Source organism: Megalopta genalis, unplaced genomic scaffold (genome assembly GCF_051020955.1).
Source record: "Megalopta genalis isolate 19385.01 unplaced genomic scaffold, iyMegGena1_principal scaffold0158, whole genome shotgun sequence".
Classification (NCBI taxonomy): domain Eukaryota; kingdom Metazoa; phylum Arthropoda; class Insecta; order Hymenoptera; family Halictidae; genus Megalopta; species Megalopta genalis.
Genome location: NW_027476227.1, coordinates 94,531 through 105,343, shown reverse-complemented (window position 1 = coordinate 105,343; position 10,813 = coordinate 94,531).

Sequence of the window (10,813 nt, the reverse complement as noted above, 5' to 3'; positions counted from 1 at the left end):
CACATTCATGAAAACCAGCAACAAACCGTCGTAAATCTCCGGCTTCGAGCGTTGCTCTGTTTTGTGCTCGATATCCTATTGATACCACCCCTTTTGAAGGAGCTTTAAATATGATTCTATTGTAGCGCTAACATGAGATTACGCCCAAAAACCATTCCAATATTTCGTGTCGCGAGTTCAGCCTCCTGACGGGTTCTGAGTACCTGTTTTGGATAATAGAACTTCTGAACAATGGTCCAGTATAAATTTCGAAATACAAAATATGCCGCACAATTATGTATTATTGTTTCGAACTTTCTTCGGAGAACGAACGATAACTGAACTATTTATGCAAATATAACGAATCTTTGGGCAGAATAAAACTTATCCGCAGTTAGTTCGACAAAAGGCTATTGAATATCGATATATCGCACCTCGTAACATTTGTAATCAGTTAAAAAGAATTTTATAATAAAGACATCGGATGAATTTAAGGAATTTAAGGATAGCGAATTTAGTGAATTTGAGTGAATTTTCAAGTGAAAGTTTTAAGTGAATTTAAATAAATTTAATTAAGGGTAGCGTTACGTTATCTTCAACTTATTACAATCACTAAAAGAGGAAAGTGAGCTTCAGCTAATTTATATTTTTTACAATTCATTTAGACAATTTTTATTTTGTATAACGATCCGATTTTGCGTAAAGGTCCAACGATAACTATAATTTTCTGATTCGAAGCTAACAAACTCTCATTAGAAATTATTAATAACTTGGACACAATATGATTATGTATCTTCTGATGTTTTTTCTACTTAACAATAATCTGCTAATTCGAAGCTGACAATCTCTCGTCGGGAACAATAACACTTTACAGACATTCCCGATAAAAATTCCTCGGAGTGAATCGCAACTGCGTCGTCTACTCAACTTGGAACCGCCAGTCACCGCTAAATCGCATCGCGTAAACAATAAATATTAGATACATCGACGAAAGTCAAAGGGATTTCCTCGTCGGGGGGAGTTTAATTAAAAATCTGCGAGCTTTATCGCGCATAAACCCCGCACGGCGTCCTGATACTCCCGATGACATATTTACCGATATCTAACTGAAAAAGGTTAATAAGCGATACACACGTTGCTGGAAGATCGCGCGATTCTATCAACGGCCGAACATTTACTTTAATCAGCCGTGCAACCACAGGCCCGGTTGCTGCTCGCACGGGCCGCACCTGCGCAACGTAACGCGCGTGCCGAGTTAATCCTGACTGACGCGTAATCACGGAAGCCCGGCGGATCCAATTACCAGAAGCAGAACTGGAAATAAGGAAAACAGAGCCGTCAGTGCTCTGATTCGCCTTTACGATAGCGCAAATATTAACGGACAGGGATTAGAACGACGAGTAATTAAGTCACGCAAAGGGAATACGAAGAAACTCGGCTGGATAGGGAGAAATAGAAAGATGGAGGCAGAGATAGTCAGATCAGAGAGAGAGAGAGAGAGAGAGAGAGAGAGAGAGAGAGAAAGAAAGAGAGTTCTACGTCCCAGTCCATCAGTTCCCCCTCTTCGCATATTTGCGTAATTTTTAGCTAATAGATATATTATTATCACTGTTATTATTATTACTATTATTGATGGATTTTGTTTGGCACGTGGATGACGTCTCTTTCAGATCAAAACAGAATTGACAGACTTTACCATATTTACTTTAATACTAAACTAAGCTGACTATTGTCATACAGCGTTATACTTTGTAAATCCATAGAAGAAATTTCTAACGCAGTCCGCGTCCGTTTTAAAAAAACTGCGAACTGTCCGTCTGAAATATTGCAAGAATGTGTAAGCTCTCGACAACACTTTGTGCATATGGTACAATGCGCAAAATAATCTCAAGACAGATGAAAGTTGGAATTTCATTATTCTTGATTTTCCTCTTAATTCCAGCCGTGCCGGATCCAATTTGTGCCATGAATTATGAAACACGATGTATGACGGGAGCGGATTGCATATTCCATTACGAACGAGTGAAACAAAGAGAAGGAGAGAGAAAGAATAAGAGATAGAGATAGAAATAGAGATAGAGATAGAGGTAGAGATAGAGATAGAGATAGAGATAGAGATAGAGATAGAGAGATAGAGAAATAGAGAGATAGAGAGAGAGATACAGAGATAGAGAGATAGAAAAAAAAAATTAGAGAGATAGAGAGATAGAGAGATAGAAAATTAAAGAGATAGAGAGATAGAGAGATACAGAGATAGCGAGAAAGAGAGATAGAGAGATAGAGAGATATAAAATTAAAGAGATAGAGAGATAGAGAGATAGAGAGAGAGATAGAGAGATAGAGATATATAAAATTAGAGAGTTAGGGAGATATAGAATTAGCGAGTTAGAGAGATATAAAATTATAGAGTTAGAGAGTTACAGAGATAGAAAGATGGAGATAGAATAAGAGATAGAAATAGAGATAGAAATAGTGATATATGAAATGAGAAAGAAAGAGAGAATAAGAGATAAGGAGAGAGCGAGGGCGTGAAAGAGAGAGTGAGATGGACATTAGATCGAAATACTCGACGCACCATAATCCTCGAGCAGATTTCAGCCATCATATTTTAGATTTAGACCATCGCCGAACTAACTGCTCAGAGAACCTGCTAACGAGGAGCGTCCTCCGGTTTTCGCTGATCGGAGAAAGTAGATTCCAGAGACCCTCGTTTGAGAACAGATCGTTTATAAGTTACCCTCGAAAAGCGATTTTCATACAAACCACTGCATTGATACATGGAAAGGTACTCTATGCGATTGAGTTGAACGTTTCATGATTAATTTTACGCGCAAGGGTCGCATTTAGCTGCGTTTTGCTATTTTCTTTTGAATCTTTGCGAGCTCAGTTCTTATTTCTTTCAATTATTTAACCTTACGTATTCTATTAGCAATGTGAGCAGTTATGATTTCTCTGTGAAAAATATTAAAATTTTTTCAATTTCAGTGTCTCTTCTTATTTACCAAAGTAGGTGTTCGAAGAAAACTATGCTTAATGTGAACAGAATATTCCAGTTTTTCGACACAAAATTACAAACCTTGAAAAGTCGTTCTAATTTACCGATTATTTATTTTTATGAAATAATGAAAAAATTATTGACTAAAATAAAATTGTACTGAGTACTCTCCTGAACAAGATACTATTATCTAATTCACATTATAAATGCAAGAATATATTTAAGCAATGATAACTAAACAGTGGATTTTATGCACTTTTTTACAAAGAAAGACTAACACAGAAGCAAAACTGTGCAGACATTAGAAGAATTCGAAAATCTCTTTCAATTCTGCACGATTTATTAAAATGATTAAATCATGAACGACATTTCCGCCTGATCTATATTCTCTACAGTTATCACAGATAATTTTTCATTATCATAAAGATCCACGGTGCAATGATTACTCCGAAACTGTTGCGCAAAATCAAATTGCACTATCTCAAGTCTCCTAAAAATCCTCAGCAAGACTAAGAACCTGAAGAGGTATTCCGCGGTCTATAATACGATAACTGTAAAATCTAAGCACAACTGAAAAGCTAGCCTCAAGAGAAGCATAGAATTAGAGCTAATTGCGCGGGAACAGGTGTTAGTGGTTGAACGTTTCACGAAGAAGGGAATTCGCTGTAGAACGTAAAAAGAAAAGCATTCCTTTAAGAGGAAATTGCTGGCTGAAGTCACGGAAATACTAAAAAGAACGTTGACCAGCGTTCAAGGTCCCTTGCCGCATTCTCATAACTCCCATTGCAGACATTTCCGCAGGGCTGATAGGCAAATTCGAAATAAGACCGTTTTGCATAATAATACGGCGACGGGACGGAGGGAAGGTTAAAGATTAATGTATACATTCGTGTATCGATCGGTGGTGGCGGGCGTTGTTTCAGTATTACGCGAGCCGGCTGAGGAATGCGAAGGATTTACGGAAGTGCGTCAAACGCGAAACAGAATCGCAACTCGCCAGAACAAACTAATAAAAATGTTGCCACCGGTGCGTACACTTACACAGCGACGCTCTCGGTGCGAGGGTGCACAATGAACCGGAAACGGATACGCATAATTTAATGCAACGAAACGATACACAGGTCGGTACGACACACACTTTTATTAGCTCTGCGGATATTTATTAGTCTGCAATAATGGATAATTATTGTGAGTCCGGTGTTTTACAGGATAAAAGTAAATTTTGCTGGCGGCACGGTTTCCCGATACGTCAACATTAATTCGCGTTGCCGAATTTAATTTATAAAATCGGACCGCGTTTCGGTGAGCAAACAATGCGAACTTATACGAAACGGAATGCCCGATTTTTTGAAATATGAAAACTATTTCCGGTTCGCGCTGCGTCCGTTCTATCGCGGTTCGTTGTATCGAATTTATCGATAATTTCGACGAGAAGAATTTCAAGAAAATAAGAGAAAAAGAAAGGAAACGATATAATAACGAACGACCCGGGCCGGAAGGTATCATTTGTCGCATTTAATTTGAGTAATGGATTATTCATAGAGTGTTATGAAAATATTTTTTTTTCCGATTCGTGTCACGAGAGAAAAACAACGTTCAACATCAAAGTGCAAAATGTTTTCATACACACAGGTTCTGCTCAATCATTCGGAACAGGGTTCCCTTTTGACGCGGGGCAAAGCCGTCGTTCGCTATATCTTGACATATTTTACATTTTTGTTCCGGCATCGTGTTTCCTATTCTAGACAGCGCCGGTCGAGCTAGGATAATGCGAAATACGTTATAATAAATGAAAAAAGAGTGCAGGCATTTTTTGTTTGCCCGCTATGTGACTGCGATGTCATAGAATATCAAAAGGGAAATACGGTTCCCCTTTAACCAACCAACGGCGATGCTGGAGGTCTATTCTGGCCTGCCGTTTTCTCTTCAGCTTTTTTTTCGAAAATCAGAGTACGCTGCGATTTTTAGCACAACTTGGAATGCATAAAAGATGGAGACTCCATGCCCGTGCAAAGTCGCGAATAAATTCCGTAGCGTGGACGGTTTTATTACTTCACGACACGGCTAATTGAGCAATTGTGTCATGTTTAAATGTCTCGACCGCGTAACTCCCTGTTGCTTGTCCTCATAATAGCCGTCCACGCGGATGGGTCGCAGTAATTGATGCCAGACTGGTTCGTGTTAAAGAACTTTTTATTTACCTTTATTGTTCAATCTGTTTGTGTGTCGCAGGTACTAGTCAATTGTTTCACCCTTTCAGCCCCGGAAAACTCTTTGTAGTTTGTCGACACTATTTTCTGGTAATGTTTTTGATTTAGGGGGACAGAATCTTTGATCGGCGACGCTCTCGTAGTTTTTAAAATGTTCTCTCAGGGATTTCGATCGAAAAGGATGTCAGAGAATGAACTTGACTTTTAGATCAATCAATTTCGCATGATGCAGTGATAGTAATACACTGCGGATTGGTTTATTTGCTTTGATTTCGGGCATAATTAATTTCATATATATATCGAATGAGGTACATTAAATATCTTTATTAAAAAAAGACAGAATAAATATTTGTCGAATGAGACGTGTTGAATATTTTAATTCAGAAATAAGCGAAATAAAATAATAAATATATATCGAATGAGACACGTTGAATTTTTGTGTCCAAAAATAAGGGAAATGAAAGAATAAATATTTATCGAATGAGACATACCACGTATTTTTATCGAAGCATAAACAAAGCAAATGCAGCCGAATATTACAAAATACTCCACAATAAAATAGTGATCCGATCGAGATCAAATCGCAAGTTCTCCCGATTTCTGTCCTGTTGTATGTCTCGTTATCCCCGCAGCCCAATTCGTATCACAACGTTAACATTAAAACAATATTTCATCGTACCATTTGATCTGCTCATTCTCTCAAAAGAGCGGCCGCCGAATTTCCCACAGGATGTAACAGCATAGCAGTTCGAACGCAGAACCGATCATGTAACAGGAACATGGACACGAATATCGGCATCTAGCTCGTGCAAATTTTCCGGCGCGGTTCTCTCACGGATAATGCGGCGAACAGGTAATCGTGAGTCGAATGGCGGATACGTTCGAGATTTCTCGCGGGCAGAACCGAACACGAAAGGCTTTGCCGCGGATCAGCGAGCGGTAACATAATGCACGCGTAATTATCTCTGGAATCAACGTGACGGGAGAACGCGTTCGATAGAATCCCGACGACTACTTTCAGACTTAGGCTGAATTGGGTTATGTCGGGTTGGGGGGCAAGGTAAAGGAGATAAAGGCTCGGTCCTAGTCCATGACCCGTAACGATTTTTTTACTTCGGTTACGAGCCCCTATATCCTTGAAAAGTGTGCGGGACGAACGCGGCATAGCCGTTTGCATCTGGTTCGTTTGAATCGAAATACTTCGGCGTCTCAAAATTAGACCGAACACCGAAAGAAACGAACATCGGCGCGCGAAGTGTGTTAACCCTTTGCGGCGGAAATATTCTCGCGAGGGAATGTTCTCCAGATGTTGCATCGGTTCGGTATCAAGGGAACTTTCCTGAACGTTCAGCATTGCTACAGCGAATCGCAACACGTTCCCGGCGATGCACTTTTCTAGCCCACCACTACATCGAATCTCGTTAACATTTTTGCGATCGACAGCGTCGGTGGGCCCGCTAGTTTGCCTGTCGATATATATTACAGTTTCGAAGTCGATCATATTTCATGCGTTTTTATTGCGGACATTATTAGTTTATGTTTATGATGAAATGTACTATCGTTCGGAGTTTCGTTCAATCTCTATCGACGTTCCTGTTTCCGGCGTGCCGCGTAACCAAACCTGGACGAAATTTATTTGAAATGGAAATTAGAAATAACTGATTGAAATCATTCGTTCCGAACCGTTATTTGCAATGCTGTTATTCGATGAAAGATAAACGGATGCAAGATAAAGCAAATTTAACAAGAGAAATAATCCTGAAAATAACACGCAACAAAATAGATTTTATTTTAAGAGTAATAATAAGAATAAGGATAATAATATATCAGAATAATGTTATTACGCGCGAAAGTGATCGCAGGTATGGTAATAATTATGAAATAAAATGTTATTTTCATTAATATTTCAAGTAATGTAATTTTAATAGTGATTACACCGGCAATCCAACAATTAAGATGGATTATTGAATAATTAATTGGATTATCGATAATAATTACTCCGATAATCCAACAACGAAGCGACACTCGAGAGGGCACATCCTTCGAGTAGGAGAACCAGCCTGGCTTCTGAACCACAGCCGCACACGAGCCTGATTTTGATGACGGTGTAGTTTGTCCTGCTTGTGCACCTCTGATAGCGGATTGCGCCCTACGTACAACAGTTTCTCCCTGAAATGTTCGAAGATCGGAATCGAAACACGCAGATCTGAGAATATTAAGTCACGGTGAGACGCGATTTTTCGAGGCTTCCGGCTCGTTTTTATAGAAACTCGAGGCAGTCGGCCAAAAAAGGCATGCTGGAAGAAAATGCTAGAATAATGCTAGAATAAAAACGATGACTTAACTTTTTCATTTCTATCTTTTTGCCAGGATTCGAAGCAATTCAGAGGCCACGTGACACGATTCGAAGGCAACTCGGAGGCCACACGACACGATTCGAAGCAATAAATTACATAGGCACAGGACTAGCACAGGGAAATTTACAGCAGTCCGAAACTTGGCATTTCCGGGAGAAATTATTGTATTTCGCAACCGCGGGTATAAACGAGATCCGAATTAACTTCACGTTCAACTACGTAGACCTAAACGACGATTAACGGCACGGTACAAGACGGTCAAGCAGAGCTGATTGGTTCTCGTAATAAGAAACTCTCAGGAGAAAAATTTCTTTACAGCCAGGAGGAATAAAGATCCCTCGCCTTAGAACCCCGATCTCACGGGAACCTAGTGGCTTCGACTATAGAAAGTCAGTTACGAATCGACCCAGAAGAGGATTGCATGGAACTGGCTGGGATAAGAAACGCATGAATTGGGACACTTCGTTTCCAAGCTGAGTAAATCTGACCTAGTTAGCTAGAAGCTCGTCCAATGAGACTCGCGCTTATATCCGCGGTTTTGTGACGGAAAATTGTGTTTATGAAATAGTACTTGAGAATGTGGTAATGAAGTTACTGTGTATTAGATTCTTTGATTAAAGAGTAAGCAAAGTAAAAGACTCCGAAATTTTTTAATTCTGACGATTTTTCAAGATTTCGTTTGGAACGATTTTTTAATTCACTGTTATATAATTTGTAATAGCACCCTATTTTTAGGGTGCATTCGAACAGTTTTATCATTATTTATAAGAAATTTATGATCGACTTAATCTGTCAAATTTTAGCGCAACGTCGTCGACGAATGAATTTTATTTGAAACGATTTTTCGAAGCGGCTGCAACATAATTTTTTACGGCGCCCTATTTTCACACGTTCTGACAGCTTTCGATGGAAACACAAAAAATTTACAGTTGACTTAACCTGTCAATTTTTATCTCGATGCCGTCGTCGGGTGGATTTTGTTTGGAACGATTTTTGAAGTGAATGCGGCGTTAGAAAAACGAAGAGAATAAAAAGTGGAAATGGAAAAGGACAAAGTCGGAGCGAATTTACGTAACGCATTCAAGTGAGTGATGCTGTACACGGATTGCATTGTTTATCGGCGAAGGAGTTTGCCTCTCCATCTCCGTCGGTCGAAAATAAAGGTAAAAATACTCGGCGTTTCTCGCAATCTACGATAATCGTGGTTCTAGGGCACTTTTTTTTAAAACTAAATTTTTGATACACGTGCAGTTCATGGCCGCTACTTCCGGCGAACCGAAATTTCATTTTCTCACCTTCCTTCGATTTCACTTGCAAATTCCTTTCCCCGAAGTAAATATGAAAATCCGCAAATCCCTTCTCCTCGAGATTTAAAATCTTTCACTTCTTTAATAAAGAACGCAAGTCACAGCTAGATTTTCGATATCTCTCTGACACACATTCCATAAATTGTCCAATTAGTTGTTTGAAAATAGAAACTTCGTTACGAATACTATTGTAATGAATTACACGTAACCGTTCATATTATACATACACACATAATTATTGCCATCTTAATTATTATTCATTTGAATTCATTATTCAGTCTATTATTAATTTCAACGTACACCCTCCAACCTGTATTTTAAAATATTTTTAACCCGCACCAAATCTTTTATTTAATCATTTAAATTTAATTATTCATTTATTATATTTATTTACAGCTCATTTTCAATGCGGTCGCATTAATTATGGACTCATTAGCGACCACGTATTTTACAAAATTAACGTGGACGGTGTATAAACAGCTAAATATGAATAAATTTTGCAATAAAGATTTTATTTACCCGAATAAAGCTCGGTAAAAATAAATTATTCCTTCAATAGCTTCAATAAGTTCCAAATAATAATGCCAGATGTGTTCACAGTTTCGTGCCTCGACAAAATCGCCTGACTCCGATAATTAACGTCGATTCATTGTTGCCGTAAACGCACATTCGCTCGAGAATCCTTCAGAAAACGATGATGCAAAGTATTGATTCCATTGCAAAGTTCTCAAAATAACATCCTAAGACCGAACTAGGAAGAAACGAGTGATTCGCTTTGCCCGTTTTAATCAGTGCCGTGCTCTACAAGCATCGATTGCAAACACTCGAAATTAATTAAAGCAGCCGCTCCTCCTAAAAAGCAGAACGAAATCTACAACAGCCAGGAATTACTCCGCCTTGCTGCGGAGTATTTACCTTCGCCGGGCACAACAGCGCGATTGTTATCAAAACCGGGATGAATCACACCGAAACTTGCAATTTTCGTAGCTGGCAACCTGTTAAACGTTCTGCCGGCTACACGATGTTCATAATTACACATCGATCCTGATCTGTGTTGGCGCAATTAGCGATTCTTACGTCGCGTCCTGGCCCTGCATTAAAGTACGAACGATAGCCGCGGGGCTCCTCAAGATCGGCGTAGATTGCGAACAAATTACGACAAACTACTCGCAATCGCAATTTCGTACAGCTGTAGAGTCGCATAATCATCGCAGGATCTAGGAGGATGGAACGGGACCCGGTTCCACCCCCTTATCGCGAACGATAGCGAGCGTGATTATGTACAATTACCAGCCACGGAGAAAGATAGTAACGTCGCGAGAATGGCCGGCTCCCTGTTAAGCTGGCCAGTCATGTTTCTCCATTAACCTCGTGTGGATCGCGTTCGAGCGATCGTAGAGAGCCGGGCCACCGGTAAAAATTTCCATATCGCCCCTAAGCCGGCATTATTGGCGGAAATTTAATTAACCGGTCAACCATGGACCTCGTGCAGGTAAATCCTCGTTACCTCGACACGCTCTGTTCGCGCGCAGCGCCTGCGAGAAAACCGCGTTCTACCGATTCCCCGAGATTTTCAAGATTTGGGCACGCTTTGAAATCTGCGCTTTGAAATCTGCGATCGCGAATTCGTCGTTCGTTTTCATTTTTCTGCTCGGAAAGCGAAGGTGTTTTCGCTTGACGATCGGAAATACCGTCGGTAAAGTTTAATTAGTATTGGCTAACGTAAATCCTTAGTTACGATTCACGCTCGCGTTATCGAGTATCAAATGTTCGCCAGTAGATAATCTGCCAGCGTGTAAATGCATTCGCGATATTAATATTATTTGTCATTTAATTTACAGAAATTCGGATTGAATCAGAATTAGTTCGGCGTAATAAGGGTTTCATCAAAATTCGTTCGGCACGGTATCAACTTGCATTCGATGCCATTTAATATTTAATCATGCTGCAATTTAGACGAGCATG